The sequence below is a fragment of the Rattus norvegicus genome, chromosome X, assembly GCF_036323735.1.
Source record: "Rattus norvegicus strain BN/NHsdMcwi chromosome X, GRCr8, whole genome shotgun sequence".
In the NCBI taxonomy this organism is placed as follows: Eukaryota; Metazoa; Chordata; class Mammalia; order Rodentia; family Muridae; genus Rattus; species Rattus norvegicus.
The window spans coordinates 156,971,853-156,989,757 of NC_086039.1; the positions used below are offsets into that span (position 1 = coordinate 156,971,853).

Here is a 17,905-nt window from a genome sequence, read left to right on the forward strand (position 1 = left end):
GTTCTACTTAAGTTTTAGATACTAAAAGAGTATCTCTCAGGAGACACTGCCACCTATTCTAAAATTTATAATGTATTTGGGGTTGTAGAAGGGATAGTTAATCATGCTAGATATAATTATGACCTAGTTATCGTTTTCATTTGGAAATTATGCACAACTTAAGAGGATATTGCTGAATGTCATGTTGATAAGAGGTGGATTCGTGATCGATCTTCTTGGTTGTCAACTTGACCACATCTGTGATTTAACTAAGCAGCTGGGCATAACTGCGAGAGATTTTTTTTCATAATTTTATCATTTGAAGTGGGAAGAGCCACCATTAATCCATATCTTTGAGAAAGATCCACCTTTAAACTGGGCCACACCTGCTGGCAGCTTGTGTAAAGGACATGGAAGAAGGAAGCTTACTCTCTTTGACTGCTTGTTCCTCCTCTGGGTGGTAAGTCCATTCCTTCACCGGCATTAGAACTTACTTCTATGGAATTCTGTCACATACTAAAGACCAGTAGAGACATCAAGTCTCATGGACTGAATGACTAATGGGTTCTTGAACCTTTTGTTGGTAGACAGCCATTGCTGGAGTAGCAGGACCACAGTCTGTAAGACATTCTTATGAATTATATATACATGGTGTATCAGAGGTTTGAGTACTTATAAGAAAAGTAGAGCAAAAAGAACTACTCTACCACTAACAAAAGCAAACACTCCCAAGTGATTTTTGTTTTAAGACAGGGTCTTTCTATGTAGTCCTGGAATGGACTATGTAGACCAAGGTAGTCTCACAACTCACAGAGATCCTTCAACCTCTGGCCTGTATCATCACAACCCAGGTGGATATACCAGGTAATTTCTGTATATATGTATCCTGACTTTACATCCTTAGTAAAATCTCTAACAGAAAAAAAAAAACCTTATGCATCAACTTGTTAGTTCTGCTATTAGTTCTGAAATTTTTTATTTTTAAATTTATACATATGAGTGTTTTACCTATACGTGTGTGTTTGTGTGTGTGTGTTTCTGCGTGTGTGCCTGTGTGTGTATGTGTGTGTATATATGCATGCATGCATGCATGCATCCATGTCTATGCATCTATCACATGAATGCTTGATGCTGGCAGGGGTCAGAAGAGGGGTTTGGATCCACTGAAACTGTAGTTACAGATGGTTATTAACCACCATGTAGATGCTGGGAAGAGAACCAGGTCTTTTGTAAGAGATGTAAGTACACTTCGCCACTGAGCCATCTCTTCTGTTCCTTGTAATAACTTTATATTTATTACATAAAAAGTAAGTAAGTGTGTATATTAGCATTGTTAGAAATCAACTTTTTTAGTGAAGAAAAATATATGGGCATAAGTTAAAGACCACTGAAAGCTAAAAACTGTCTTTGAAGATTTTATTATACAATCATGATTTTTCTAAAAAAAAATTAAATAACTTTCCTTGTGTTGTTCACCCAATGGGTCTAGATGTGCTTTTTTCCCAGTTGTGTGTGTGCTTCTTTTTTAAGGATTTATTCATTTATTTTATGTGAGTACACAGTCGCTCTCTTCAAACACACCAGAAGAGGGCATCGGATCCTATTATAGATGGTTGTGAGTCACCATGTGGTTGCTGGGAATTGAAATCAGGACCTCTGGAAGAGCAGCTAGTGCTCTTAACCTCTGAGCCATCTCTCCAGCCCCTAGATATGATGCTAACCCAGCAAAAAAAAAAATCACATATGGTACACACATATGGGGGTCTAAATAGTGGTCACCACTAAAATGAACCAGTGATTCTTGCAGTCAATTCTGGGACAGAAAAAGCACATGTTGGGATGAATTTTTGGTGCTAGAAAACAAAAGAATTGCTCTAAGAGTAGTTAATAAGAGGGTGAGAAGAGAGCATAGGCAGCAATATAAAGAGGTTCTTCAATGACTAAATTTAGAATAATTTGATGACAAAACAATGACTGTGCTGAATTCTAAAATTTCTAATTTTTTGAGACAAGTTCTTTGTACAGTTTTGGCCGGTCCTCAAATTCAGAGATCCACCTGCCTTTGCCTCTTTAGCTGGGATTAACAACGTGTACCACCACAGACTGGCTGAATTCTAAAATTTCTAATAAATATAATTTCAGGAGTCCATATCAACACGAAAAACATTAACAACAAATGTGTTGTCACCAAAAATCACTAACACCTTGTTTTAAAGTTTAGTAATTAATCCAGTAATTAAACACAAAGATTAAGAATCTATAATTTGGGCTGGAGAGATGGCTCAGTGGTTAAGAGCAGTGACTGTTCTTCCAGAGGTCTGGAGTTCAATTCCCAGCAACCACATGATGGCTCACAACCATCTGTAATGAAATCTGACGCCCTCTTCTGGTGTTTATGAAGACAGCTACAGTGTACTCATATACATAAAATAAATAAATATTTAAAGAAAAAGAATCTATAACTTTTGGGGGGGAAATAGTTCCTCCACACAGATAATTCTTTATAGAAGGATGGCAATTGTAAGGTGACAGAATTAGATAAACCATAATTTTATAGCACATAGTAAAATGATAGATCAGGTAAGGATTATAAATGAATGCTAAAGTCATCAAGTGAATACCTGTTGGAAACAAAGATATGTGTTTGGTGCTAAACCAAATAGATTACTGTTGGTTACAATAGAAAAACTGTACATTAATAATGAAGAGATTTGGGGTTGGGGATTTAGCTCAGTGGTAGAGCGCTTGCCTAGCAAGCACAAGGCCCTGAGTTTGGTCCCCAGCTCCGAAAAAAAGAAAAAAGAAAAAAATAATGAAGAGATTTGGCAGTCATCACCTACCTTCAGTGTGTATATGCACACTGTGTGCTCTTATGCTTTGTTATTTTGAATCAGTATCTCAGGCTAGCCTTGAAGTCATGATCCAGTCCGTCTCTGTCTCTGAATGCTGAGATTACAGGGATCGACCACCCGTGGCTAGTCATCTCCTTTAACCACTTAGGAAAATGTAACTTCATATACTACCTAAGACAAACCATTAAGTGCTTCGTGATCTGATGTGAGATGGAATACCCTACACTTCCTGTAAGAGATTCTGCTGTGAATGTTTAACCCAGACAAGCCTGCCGACCTACTTTCTCACAATTAATGTAATGGATAAAAGTCAAATTCTATATTAAGAGAGAAATGTAAAATGTGAGTTGCCTGGGATGAATGCTTCAAAAAGTCAGTGTTGGGGGCTGGAGAAGTGATTTGGCAGTTAAGATTAACTCTTGCTCTTGCAGAATACCTGGGTTTAATTCCCAGCACTGACATGGCAGCTTACAAACATTCAGAACTCCAATTCCAGGGAATCCAATACCCTCTTCTAACTTCTGGGGGCACAAAGCACATAATTGGCACACATACATTCATTCAAGCAATAGAATCATACATATAAAATAAAACAAAGAAATCTAAAACAACAATAACAAATTTTTAAAGACTCATTGTCAAAAGTAAAGTGGAGGCAGGGAAGATGTCCCTGTCAAAATAGACAAAGGAAGAAAACTTGAATGCAATGTAAATATATAAAATGTAATTGCTTTGTGGCCTAACTCACAGGAATAAGAGACATTTCAAGGGAATCTGAAATTGGAGTAGGTGCTTGATAACATGTAGAGTTATTAAGTGTTTTAGATGTGACCCAGGCATGTGCTTTGACTGGAAAATATAATAATTTTTAGGAGATGTACTTCAGAGTAAAATGCCATTGTATCTGTGAATTCCTTTCAAACTATCAGCAAAGGAGTACTGTCAATTCTAGGCAGTGGGCATACAAGATTCAAAGAAAAGAAAAGGTTAGAATAAAATAAAGCATTTAATAGAGGCTCAGAAAATGAAGAGAGTGAATTTCAATACATATTTCAATAAATGGAAATTAAAAGAAAAATTGAGAAGTCAGGTGGTAGTGTCACACACCTTCAAATCCCAGCACTCGGGAGCAAGAGGTAGGCAGATCTCTGAGTTCCAGGCTAGCCTAGCCTACAAAGTGAGTTCCAGAAAAGTTGATAAAGGAACAATCCACCATTCCAAAATTAAAAGAAAAAAGCATAGTATATATTTTTTATTTTATATGCATGGCTGTCCTGCCTTCATGTAATTGCATCACATGCATGTAGTGCTCATGAAGGACAGCAGAAGGACATTAGATCCTCCTGGAACTGGAGTTACAGACAGTTGTGAGGTACTATGTGGGTGCTGGGAAAAGAACCTGGGTCCCCTCCAAGAGCAACAAGTGCTTTTAACTACTAAGCCATCCATCTCTCTGGCTCAAGAAGTAAATTGTTTAAAAAGATGACAAGAGACAAAAGTGTTCTCATTGAGCAATCCCTAGAACAATGAAATGAAAGACACAGTCCCTTTAAATTTCAGAACACAGAGGAAAAAGAGAATATTCTAAAATTCTAGGGAAGAATAGACAAAAAAGGAGGTCACTTATATGAGAACTAAAATAAGCCAACTCAGAAAGACAAAACCTGGCATGGTGATACAGACCTGAAACTCCCATACTTTGGAGAAGATAGAGGTAGGAAGATCTGAAGGTCATCCTTGGCTACATAGGAAATTTGAAGCCAACCCTGAGTACATGAGACTCTGTCTCAAAGGAAAAAAAAGACAAATACCATATTTTCTCTCCTAAGTATAAGTCTAAAAGAAGAAGACATGAAAGTAGAAGGGGAAGGGGGCTTTTAGGGAAAAAGATGACAACCAGCAAGACGGATAACTGTGGATAACAAGGGAGTTAATATGACCAAATTTTTATATATATTAAAATACCATAATTGAATCTATTATTTTGTAAATTAAATCTCAAACCCCCAAAACCTTAACCTTCACGTTTCCTACCACTCTGATGTCAATACTCAAAATCTAAATGATCCAGTTGCTGTCATCTCTCCGACCACTTCTCAACATTCCCCCATACTTTGCTCTGCTAAGCTCCTGCTAAACTCTAAACCTTTATCCATGCTTTTTTCAGCATAGAAAGCCATCCTTTACAACCTGCCTGTTTCTACTCAAGTACCAGTTCCCAGCTTTGTCATTGTGCCTCCTCTGGAAAGACTTCCTTAACTCACTCAAGGCTGAGCTCTCCCGACAGTATAAAAAGGATAGTGAGTCATATTTGTCCTTCTAAGCCAGTGGTTCTCAACCTTCTTAATGCTGTGACTCTTTAATACAGTTCCTCATGTTGTGGTGACTGCCAACTGTAAAATTATTTTTTGCTACTCCATAACTATAATTTTGCTAGTTATGAATTATAATATAACTCTCTGATATGCAAGACATCTGATACACAACTCCTGTGAAGTCAATTGACACCTCCTAGGGGTCATAGCCCATAGGTTCAGAACCACTGTTCTAAGCATAATTAAATATTGTATAATTATTTTATGTCTATATCTGACACTCTACTAAAGCTTTATGATCATCCTATCCATTGCCTAAATCAGTGTTTGGGCTACTCTAGACATTTCAGTCCACTGTGGGATGAATGAATGGTGGTAACTTAATGTACTGCATGTGCTTCCACATGGAGTATGCAAAACCTTCATCATGTAAGGATGTCAATGAGGATGCTATTTGACATGTCATCCAAAGTACTGCTGTATCCATCTGAGAGGCGATTTGTGGCTTACACTGAGATCTTGGCAGTGAAAATGATGAAGCAGCTTGTCTCATAGGAAGTGCTATTAAAAGATGGTGAAGGAAAGAGCAGAATCAAGACTGACTCTTTAAATCTGGATTGAGTAACTGGTTAGATATTGGTATTATTTCCTAATATGCAGTAAAGAGCAGAAGGAACAAGGTTAAAGAAGAAGTTAAGAATTATGTTTAGGACTTTAAATTTAATGGGCAACTCAAGTATATCTAAGGAAGCCATTAAATTTGAGACTCAGGAAGGCTTGGATACAGGCAGAGTTGGTGCCACTGGCTTGCTGACACATCATCATTTGAGAGAAATGAAAAGGTAGAAACAATAGAAATGCCACTTACTGAAGGCACAGTCCTGAAAAGTTATAAAATGACATTGAAATGTTATGTGGGGACTAAAAATAGTGCTATAAAAATCTTATTCTGATGTTAGCTACCAATCCATAGCAAATTTATGGACAACATCTACTTTTCCTCTTTCTATATGTGATGAAATCTTTTCTATCAAATATGTATTTTTATTTTTGGAGGCAGGACGATCACAAGTTCAAATACATTATAATTTTTAGAGTAAGAAAATGCAGTTGAGCTATCTTTATTTTAGGGGAAAGTGTTCATGCTGTCTATTTTACTGCTGTGCAGAGATACCTAAACATACGTTAAGGAAAGAAGGCAGATTACAATAGCACATGTTAGATGATCTCACTCCTTAAAACATTATGTATGCAGGAAGGAAAAGGAAAACTAGAAGAAAATTTAAAATGCCAACAGCACTTGTAATCTCAGAACTCAAAAGTCTGAGGCAGAAAGATTGCAAGTTGGAGGTCAGCCTGTGTAGCACATTGAGATCTGTTTCAAAGAAAGGAAAAACAACAAAAATCCACCTAAAATGTCAACAGCACAGGCTATTAATATGAACTTTTAGGCTATTAAATATTAAGTCACTGATGTGGCATTAAGTACTAAAAACAGATTTTTGGACTGCTGAGGTGGCTCACCAAGTAAATGTACTTATAACACAACTCAGGATAGCAGTCACACTACCTAGCAGAGACAGCTAGGCCTCAGCCTTGGCACAAGTCAACAGGAGGGACCTGGAGGGACACCAAGAGAAGTTCTCAGCTTTGCCTCTCAGTGAAGACATGAGATCAACAAGTGTGGCACAGCTAGCTCTATAAGCAAGCCAAGCAAGCTCAGCCCTGTCACTGTCCTTACAGTCCTATTTATATCCTCCAAACATCATGTGTCCTTCATAGGTCTTGCCTCAGCACGTGCATCTGTCTTGGCTGGTATCACTCTGCCAATCATTCTGAGTCTGTGGAAGTGGCAAGAAACTATGGCACACCATCAGAAGTTTTTTGGTGTGTTTCTCTCTATGGAATCCAGACAAATGCAGCTCAACTATGTAATGTATGTAATGTGTCATCAGCAAAGTATCCTTCATCACATGTCCTTTCACGTGCTTGCTTTAGCAGAACATCCTTTCTCCTGTGTCCACTTTAACAAAACATTCCTTCATATCTGCTCCAGCAAAACACCATCCAACACAACTGACTTTCCAAAGAACCCTTAAGTTTCCACTTCAACACAGTGAGGCACTATCTCAAGATGAAAAGAGGAAGCTTTAGATTTCATTTTGTATCTTTTTAAAAAAAGATTTATTTATTTATTTATTTATTTATTTATTTATTTATTTATTTAATAAGTGCACTGTGGTTGTCTTCAGACACACCAGAAGAGGGCATCAGATCCCATTACAGATGGTTCTGAGCCATCATGTGGGTGCTGGGAATTGAACCCAGGACCTCTGGAAGAGTACTGTCAGTGCTCTTAACCACTGAGCCATCTCTAGCCTCATTTTGTATCTTTTAGAAATATTTATTTTTAAAATTATATTTATGAAGTAGGGGAGAGAGGTGATGTGCACATGTGAGTGTGACTATCCATAGAGGCAAGAAGAAAGCATTTGGAGCCTCCTGGAGATTGGTTTAAAGATAGTTGCTGAGTCATCTGACATGGATGCTGGGAACCAAATTCAGGTACTCTGCAAGAGTAGTTATGTGGTCTTTTAACTGTTAAGTGATCTCTCCAGTTCCTTTGTCTTTTTCCTATATAACTGCTTAGTTGGGTACTGATACCTATTGTAGAAATATTTAATCTCAATCCAGGGCTTCTATCCTGCCTTTGATCATTCACTTTCCAGACAAAAGACACACAACTTTTATGATTTACAATAAGCTTTAATCTGCACTAGAGTTGGGCAGCTGTCTACCCTCTATGTTGTTAGAATCTACTTTCCTATTAATAAGCCCGAGTTATTATACTTACTGTGTTTCATCTGTGCTGTTCTTAACTCCAATTGGCCAGTTCTCATGGGTATGCTTTCTTGACTCCTAACTCATGGTGTCTTTCTCCTCTCTGTACTTTCTTGTCTCTCTCCTCATGGTCTGCTCTGACCCCAAGGTCAGGAACACCAAACCCTGCCTATCTCAATTCTGACCAGCTATAGGCTGTAGATATCTCTACTCACAAATCAGAAATAACTTGGCGACAGGGTCACACAGCATCACTTGGGTCTACATTCAGACTCTCTCACCTCTGGGGCAACCAGGTCTTAGGAACCTACACCTAGCATTACAATACTCAATAACAGACCAAACCTCAACAGATATCTTAAATTAAAAAAGATTTATTTTTAAGCGTGTATAGAGTGAAAGCACCCATGGACACTAGACATGTTGGATCTCCTGGAGCTAGAGTTACAGGTTGTTGTGAGCCACCTAACACGGATGCTGGGAAACAAACGTGGGTCCTCCAAAATGAGATATGGGTGCTCTTAACTGCTAAACCATCTCTCTAGTCCACCGATAACTTATTTTACAAGTTTTACTTATTTATCATGGGTACATGTGTACACGCACAGAAGTGAAAGGTTAGCAGGTAGTGTCTTCCTCTATTGCTTCCCAGCTTATTTTTATTATTTTAAGGGTCTTACTATTTTATGTGCATGTGTGTATGTACATGCATCATGGATATGCAGGTGGCCAAGGAGGTCAGAAGAAGGTGACAGACATGGTTCTAGAACTACAGTTGGTTGTGAGCTGCTATAGATGCTGGGAACTGAACCAAGCCCCCTGCAAGAACAGAAAGTACTCTTAAACACTGAATGCTCGATTCAGCACCCCCACCTTATTTTTTGAGAAAGTGTCTCTCACCAAACTTGGACCTTTAGGCTGGCTAGTCAGAGAATCCTATTGTTTTCATCTCTGCCATATCTGTTTGTTAGTGATCAGAACTCAGATTCTCATTCATATATAGGAAGCACTTTACCCAGTGATCCTAAAGGTTTTTAGGGTATTTTTCAAATCCCCTGGTCATTTAATTATTTACTTACTTATGATAGGGTCCCAAGTACTGAGTTATTGATATATATCACCAAATCCAACATGATTTTTTAAGTTTATTGTTGCATGGGATAATAAACACAACAGATATATCTCCCTACCCCATCTCCAAGATTTCAGTACTGAACTCAGGACCTCACAAATCCTACCAATAAGCTACACTTTCAGATAAGCAATGTACGATAAATGATCTATTGTCCACAACTGTCAGTGAATAAAAATGAAATGTTTTTCCCATCAAAGTTCACAAACCCCTCAATTGTTGAGCTAAGACTTAAAGCCCTTAATCTAAAAAAATCTAAAAATGATATATTTCCTTGTGGTACTGGGGACTAAAGTCAGGTTTATATATGACCATGTTAGAACTCCACTACTGAATATGACCTTATCTCTGAGCACATGAATAGCAGTTTCCTTTGGTGAATTATCAGAATATTTTTTACTTTTGTTTTTGATTTTTTTAAAGATTTACTTATTTTATGTACGTGAGTACACTGTCACTGTCTTCAGACACACCAGCAGAGGGCATCAGATCCCATTACAGATGGTTGTGAGCCACCATGTGGTTGCTAGAAATTGAACTCAGGACCTCTGGAAGAGCAGTCAGTGCTCTTAAGTACTGAGTCTTCTCTCTAGTCCAATTTTTTTTTTTTTTGGAAAGAAGGTAGTATGGCTACCTTTGTAGTCCTGGCTGCCTTGGAATTCACTATGCAGACCATGTCAGCCTTGAACTTAGAGACCTATCTTGCCTCTACCTCCCCAGTTCTGGATTCATGTCCCATCATGCTTAGCAGAATGCCTTTTAACTTTTAGTCTTTGTTGAGATTAGTCTGGAATATATGACACTCTGCGTTTAAAAAAAAAAAAACCAAAACAAAGCTCAAAAAGCTTAAACATATCATATTTCTGTTTGTTTTATATTAATCTGGAAGAACATCTAAGGAATAGATACACTAACATTTTTAATAAGGTAGTACCACTTTGAACACACCTTTAGGGCTAGAGTTGGCTCTGGCTAGTATCACTGGCTTCTTTTTTTGAAGAACCAGCTTCAATCCCCAGCACCCACATGGCAACTGACAATTGTCTGTTACTCCAGCCCCAAGAGTCTGAAACCCTCTTCTGGCTTCCTCAAGGATCTAAGCCTGTATACTGTGTACAAATACACAGGCGGGCAAAATACCCATATACACAAAAAACAAATTAACTATTAAAAACACAACTTTCAACTGTCCTAACTACTTGGATTTTATCATTCCCATAGTCTTACAAGCCTAACAAAATCACTATATTTATTTATCTAGGAATTTAAAAGAACAAAAGCCAAACTGTCACAACTTACAGACGTTCGTCTAATTTTTTTGCCAAGTATAATTCCAAAAACAGCTAAAAATATTAGAGCAAATTAGTCCTTAATATGCTCTAATACCTTCTGCTGTTTACAAAAACACAAAACCTAGAAACACATGGAAACTTATATTTTAAAATTACCAAATATGTGTAGGAAAATTAGAATACAACACATCAAAGCAATGCTAATACCTACCTCAAGCAATGTATTTTTCCCTTAGTAGTTTGGTATACTGGATCTGTTTGTTCATTTATAAGGTGCAAACTAATGAAGATATAAGATTATCAGGAATTGGACATAGATGAACAACTGTCAATGACTAGGCAAGTAAACAAAAGGAACACTAGCATATACTGTTCAAATCATTTACAAAAATACATCAGATATGGTCCCAGGTTGGAGACCACCAAGGTATTATTAGAAGCCCCAAACAAGCCAAAAAGTATTTCAAGATTTTTCGAAATTGACTTACATGGAGAAAATTAAGATCATGCTATAAAAGTATTAAATTCATAGTTTAGTAGAAATATAGAGGGTTACAAAGGAGACAAGGAGGTAAGTCTAGATATAGATGTCACTTTTTGTGTGTGGAAAGATTTTATAAACATAGAAAAAAAAACAACTTCTGGTTAACAGGACCAAAGTATGCAAACATAAACCAAATGTCAATCTTTGCTTCTATCTAATCCATTCTCAGTGAAGACTCTGGTTAGATTTCTGTTAAAAAATGTTTCCATAGCAAAAGGAAACAAATGAAGGTCTGCAAAGATTAATATAACCATACTCTAAAAAAATAGAGAAAAGAGTCACATACAATAGCATCCTGCAAATTTGTTAAGCACTATAGAATATACTATGCTATATGTACAACACAAACCTTGCAAGGAATGTAATGTGTCCTGATCAACTTTAGCAGATTGGCTACCTTGGGGAGGCAGGGAAATTACCATGAGTCGGAGTTTAGCTGGGACTGTTTCTGGGTTCAATAGAAGGAGGCTGGCACGAATATGCAGATGGCTAACACTTATGTCTGGGTCAAAAAGTATTTAGGTAGCTATCACATAAGTAGAGTACAGGGGTCAGGAAGGCTGTGGGAAAACAACCACAGAATGACCTAGGGAGGATAGAAGAGCAAAAAGCTCAGAGGATCTGGGAGAAGGTTCTAGTTTCAGTCCCTGAGCCCAGGCTAGGAGAATTAGAGGAGTGCTGTTAATATTGGCTTATCAGGGTGGACCTAGTCCACGACAAGAAACAAGTTTACTATCAAAGTATTGTTCAAAAAAAATAAAGCCAACTATGGTGACACGCTTTTTTACTGGATATTTTTTTATTTATATTTCAAATGTTACCCCCTTTCCTGGTTTCCCATCCATAAACCCCCTATCTCCCCTCTCCCTTCTATGAAGTTATTCCCTCACCCATCCACCCAGCCCTTCCTGCCCTGACATTCCCCTACACTGGGGAGTCCAGCATTGGCAGGACCAAGGGCTTCTCTTTCCATTGGTGCCCAACAAGGCCATGCTCTGCTACATATGCAGCTGGAGCCATGGTCTGTCCATGTGTACTCTTTGGGTAGTAGTTTAGTCCCTGGGAGCTCTGGTTGGTTGGTATTGTTGTTCTTATGGGGTTGTAAGTCCCTTCAGCAAATTCAATCCCTTCTCTAACTCCTCCAATGGGGACACTGTTCTCAGTTTAATGATTGGCTGAGAGCATTCACCACTGCACTTGTCATGCTCTGGCAGAGCCTCTCAGGAGACAGCTATATCAGACTCCTGTCAGCATGCACTTCTTAGCATCAGCAATATCATCTGGGTTTGGTGGCTGTATATATATGGGCTGGATCCCCCAGGTGGGGCAGGCTCTGAATGGCCATTCCTTCAGTCTCTGCCCCAACTTGTGACACACACTTCTAATCCAAGCACTTGGGAGGTAGAGGTAGGATGACTAGTAATTTAAGACTAGCCTCTGTTATATAGTGATTTTAAGGCTAGCCTGGCTTATATAATGCAGTCAGTATCAAACAAAACTAAACTACTGGGCATAGTGGTTCCCACCAGTAATCCCAGCACTTGGAAAGTAGAGGGAGAAAGACTGCTGCAAAATCTAGGCCAGCCAGTGCTACACAGAACAACTGTCTCAAAAACAAAAAACATTCAGACATTAAAAAGAAAATCAACTGATGAAAATCAGTAAGGGTTTAAGGGTATGAGTTAGTGGTAAAATATTTTCATAGAATAAGAAAAAAAAAAACAAGAGAACTAAGTACCATTTAATACCAAAGATAGCTTCTGCTCCTGTACAAGCTCTGGACCATCTCATAGGCTAGCACTATTGAGCATTATTATGTTAATAGAGAATATATTAAAAGGAGAAGCCCTGTCCTACTTAAGTGTCTAACAATCTCCTAGGACAAAAGTATGGGGGGGGGGGAGAAAGAGGTTCTATAAGGAGGTGTATAATGGGAACCCTGAAGCTCCAATAGGTGGAATGGGAAGGTTATAGAAGTTGGCCTTAGAGTAAATCCAGATTAAATTCATTATGGAAATGGTACAGGATAGATGATCAGAGAACTGCTTGGTGCCTCAGGGTAAGAGTAGTTTCTTAAGAGTATGATGTAGTTGCCTGGTACACCTGGTATATAGCTGCCTGAACATCATTATTACATGCCCCAAAACATAAAAGCTCCCATCTTCAGGCCCCAGCTGACTATGCACAGCTGCCTATTGTGTATACTAAGCCAGCCACACATATTCTCTCCTACCTCAGCTACCAGGCATTCTTGTCTATCTTTACAATTCATCATCTTTTCCTACTAATGCTTTCTCCTGGACTCAGCTAAAGTTTCATTTACTGTGCAGATGCTTACTACCAACTAAAGACAACTAAATTGTTCTCTGCTTCCATCCCATAAATCTAACATTTTATGTGTTCTCAGTGGCAGATACTTTTCACAATCATAGTTGTGAAAATCCTAGCCCATTTGCCCATCTGCACCTACATCAGGCTAGGGTAAGGACAGTCTCAGTAGCTAGTATAGTTACCCCACATAACAGATGGACAATCAATAGAGGTTATATGAATAAAGTACTGCTATATACACTACAACATTCATAAAGCAATAAATAAAGCAACAGCAACTTGGTCACAAATACTTACAGGATATTCTTTATGCAAATTAAAACAGGACGTAGGCAGAAGGTCCAGCAACTGAAGGATACTCTACAGCCAAGAATACAAAGAAGCTACCACAACTTAGAATAGTCCAAAATAAAACCACTCCATTTTCTTCAAGATTCGTAAATAGGAACTAGCTGAAATTCCCCTCATCAAGTAAAATGTCTTGACTGAAATGCCCTGCTCACATGAGATATTTTATGAAATGGAAGCTTCCAAAGTTTGGTTTCTAGTCCTAACTGCTAAACACAACTTCCTCCTCACCCAACTATACTCTAATCTCTAAAAATAGTACTGTAGTCATAAATTTGTGTTTATATATTCATAGTTTCCCCCTAAAAGTCTACAACTAAATGGCTACACCCCTTTGTTTAGCAATACTTTGAAATTTTAAAATGTATATATCCTTTGACCAACCACTCCTAGAACTTTATCTTACTGATAAACCTGCCTCTGAGCTAAATAGAATCTACAGGAACGAATGTATAGTATGATGGTTTGAATAGGTTTGGGCCCCATCGATTTATGTGTTTCAATGCTTAGCCATAAGAAGTGGCTCTATTAGGAGGTAGGGCCTTGCTGGAGGAAAGTATATCACTGTGTAGGCAGGCTTTGAGATCTTTTATGTTCAAGCTCTGCTCAATGTAGAGTCTCTTCCTGCTTGCCTTCTGCACAAGATATAGAACTCTTGGCTCCTTCTCCAGCACCATTTCTACCTGTAGGCTGCCATGCTTTCTGCCATGATTATAATGGACTAAATCTCTGAAACTGTAAGCCAACCCCAATTAAATGTTTTTCTATATAACAATTGTCATGGTCATAGTGACCATGCAATAAACTCTATTTAACAGCAATAAAACCCTGACTAAGACATAGAGCATCAACATTTTGAGGTAGGTAAGGTTTTGCTATATAGCTCTAAATGGTCTGGAACTCATTATGTAGAGCACGCTGGCCTCAAATTTGCAATGATTCTATTACCTTTGCCTTCCAAGTATTGGAAGTAAAGTTGTATACCACCATACCATGGTGGAGTCAATGACATTTTAACCACTAGAAACACAAACATCCATTAATAGAAAATCAATTAAATGTATTATAGCATATCCCATAAATAGACTATTTTATTCTAGCAGTTAAAAAGAATGATATGGTTCTGTATAAACTAATCCCAGACAATCTCCAAGATACATGAACTAGAAGGCAAGTTTTGCAACTATGTGCCATATTTTATGGTTCAAGTAAAAGACATATTCCCATATAATTTTGTACATGTGTAAACATACAAAATACATAAAACACACATGCATTAACATTCAGAGTAAGGCACTAGACTGGTATTGAAAACCAGTAGGATAGTGGTTTAGCAAAGGATGGGGATAAAAGGAAGAAAGTGGGAATTAGTGTTCAATGAGCACAGAACTGCAGCTTTATAAAAGAGATCTGGATGTGGATGGCAATAATAATAATTTGAAAAGTGAATGACTTGTTCACCAAATGGCTAAGACAAAACCAAGCATACTCCAGAAACCACCCCACCTCAGAGTTAAATACAAAAACCAGTATTTGAGAAAACACAGGGCAATCTTAAGGGAAAATAGGTAATAAACTACATGTGACATGAAACCAGAAAAGGAGGGGTGATTCTGTAGAGAGGACCAGAAGACAAGGCAGGAGAACATGAAAAGGAATGGGGAAGAATGAGCAACAGAGTATACACGAAAATACTATAATAAAACCATCATTTTGTAAGCTAACTCAAAACTACCTAGGGACTAGAGAGACATAAATAAAGAGGCATGCCACTAAGCCGAATGTTCCCTTAGCCTAACACACACACACACACACACACACACACACACACACACACACACACACACAGAATTTTAAAAATCAATTAAAAAGAATGTGGACAAACAGGAAGTTATGGTGCATTAATATGTATACATCAGAAATATATCAATCTTTTCAGAAAGAAAATGAAAGTGAGTATCAACTAACTCTTAGAAGAAAAAGATTTTCTTGTATAAAAATTAATTTTATGTGTTTTGTCTAGTGTAAGTTTATGCACCACATGCATCTGGAGACCAGAAGAGGGCACTGGATTCCCCAGAACAAGAGTAACCCTTTTGAGTTTTGGGAACTAAATCCAGGCCCTTTGCAAGAGCAGCAAGTGTTCTTATGTTCTTAACTACTACGCCACTATCTCCAGCCCCCAGAAAACTCTAAGAGCTAATAAAATCCTAACATATATTTTAGTGTCCATGTTGCATGTGTGCTACAGTCTAAGGACAGTGGGAGTCAATAACTTGGAGGAGCTGATTCTCTCCTTCCACTATGTAGCTTCTGGAGATCAAATTCAGGTCATTATGCTTGATGGAAGTATCTTTAACCTTCTATGCCAATCACTGGGCTGCCTGAGATTTTATATAGTAGAAAGCCAAGGAGGTTAGGTATTCAGTTAAGTGGATCTAGAAAGTACAAGGTCCTGGCTTCTTACAGATCCATTTAAAAAGAAGTATCTTGAGGGCTGAAGAGATGGCTTAGAAGCTAATATCACTTGTGATTCTTGTAGAGGACCTGTGTTTGTTTTTGAACACTCATGTGAGGTAGCTTACAACTGTCCATAATTGTAGCTCCAAGAGGATCTACCTCTGGCCTCTGCAGTTACCTGAACTCATATGCACCCCTTCACCTTCCATGTGCACCCCACAGACACAGAAAGACACACACACAGAATTAAAAATTAATAAAAAATATCCAGATAGGATGAGTACGAAACATGAACATATAATTCACATCAGCCAGATACAAATGGCCAATAATTACTTAAGCTCAACTCAGTAATAACAAAAAGAACACTGGTTTAAAAAATTTTGATTGCCATTTGGAAAGGCAATTTGGATGGGCCAATACCTACCATTACCTCCAAGTCTAGATAGATTCTTCAAAATGATTGGCTCGTGAAGAAGTTCTACTTTAAAGTTTTATCATTTTTGTTTGTTTGTTTTTGTTTGTTTGTTTGTTTTGAAACAGGATCTTGCTATGTAGCCCTGGCTAGCCTGGAACTCACTATGTAAACTAAGCTGGCCTCAAACTCACAAAGATCCATCTACCTATCTCTGTGTCCCAAGTGCTGGTATTAAAGTTGTATACTACCATACTTGGCATTTTTTTTAAAGAAGAAAAGATATATACTTTTCTAGAAAAGATAAGTTCTATTGTTTGAACATTTCAGTTCAGTTGTTTTTCTCATTTGTAAGTAGTAAGAAATTTTTCTAAAAAAAAAATCCACCCTTTCTTTGGAGAAACATGTATAGTGTCATTACTGCCTTTTTCCTAAAGGCATTCATAAACTGAGAAAAAAGATTTTAAAAAACACAAACCACAGGGGTTGGGGATTTAGCTCAGTGGTAGAGCGCTTGCCTAGCAACCGCAAGGCCCTGGGTTCGGTCCCCAGCTCCGGGAAAAACAAAAAAAACAAAAAAAACACAAACCACTCCCAGCCAAACATCTACCAGAAGAAACCCATCATTGCTTCTATTACATTTGGTAGGATTCCCAAGACAAAACACTAGCCATATAAGTCCCACCAGCATAAATATGTGAAGCACAAAGAACATCAGCCAGGTTTAGAGTATACCTCATCATAGTAAGGAGAATGACAACTGAGGTCACAGGATCAGGAACAGAATCAAATCCAGAACCTGGAGGCAGTGCTATGATCTTCATTTCCTTCTATTCTCCTTCACCCAAAACTCACTCTCCCAGATAAATCAGCCATTTGGTGCATGTATATGTGTGTGTATGTCTGTACATATTAGCTTTATGAGGTGTAATAAATCTAGAGATACAGAAAATTCTAATAGGGGGAATCTCAAATAGAATCACAATGCAGCATGTGTGAACAGTCAACATTTTCTCTTGTAGAAAATAGGAAAATTTAATTGGATTTATCTGTTTTATCACACAAATACAGGTGACAAAATATCAAATGTGGAATAATTACTAATTAAAAAAAAAGCTTGAGAGCTTTGAGCCTGATAAAGGATAAGAAATAACAGAACAATTCACTCTTGCAAAACTAAAGTCCACACAATGGTACTATAGTAGTTCACACTGCAGCAGATCTGTCAGGTTTAAAAATGACTTGACTTTCCAGCTTTTCTAAAAGCACTTATCCTGCTCTAGAATCCCAAGAGCTGCACATCTGTCTGGGTGCACTCCATCAGAGTTCAGCAAGCAAGTACCATTAACCACAGGCTCCATTGTGCTATGACACTTTCAGAAGGGTGCTCTTCTAG

The 17,905-nt window shown here is 37.9% G+C and overlaps 1 protein-coding gene across 4 annotated transcripts in view; it reads right to left on the bottom strand.

Annotated features, from left to right (window-relative positions):
• Positions 1-17,905, bottom strand: part of Mecp2 (methyl CpG binding protein 2) — a 63,501-nt gene that overhangs the window by 39,372 nt on the left and 6,224 nt on the right. The window lies entirely within an intron of this gene.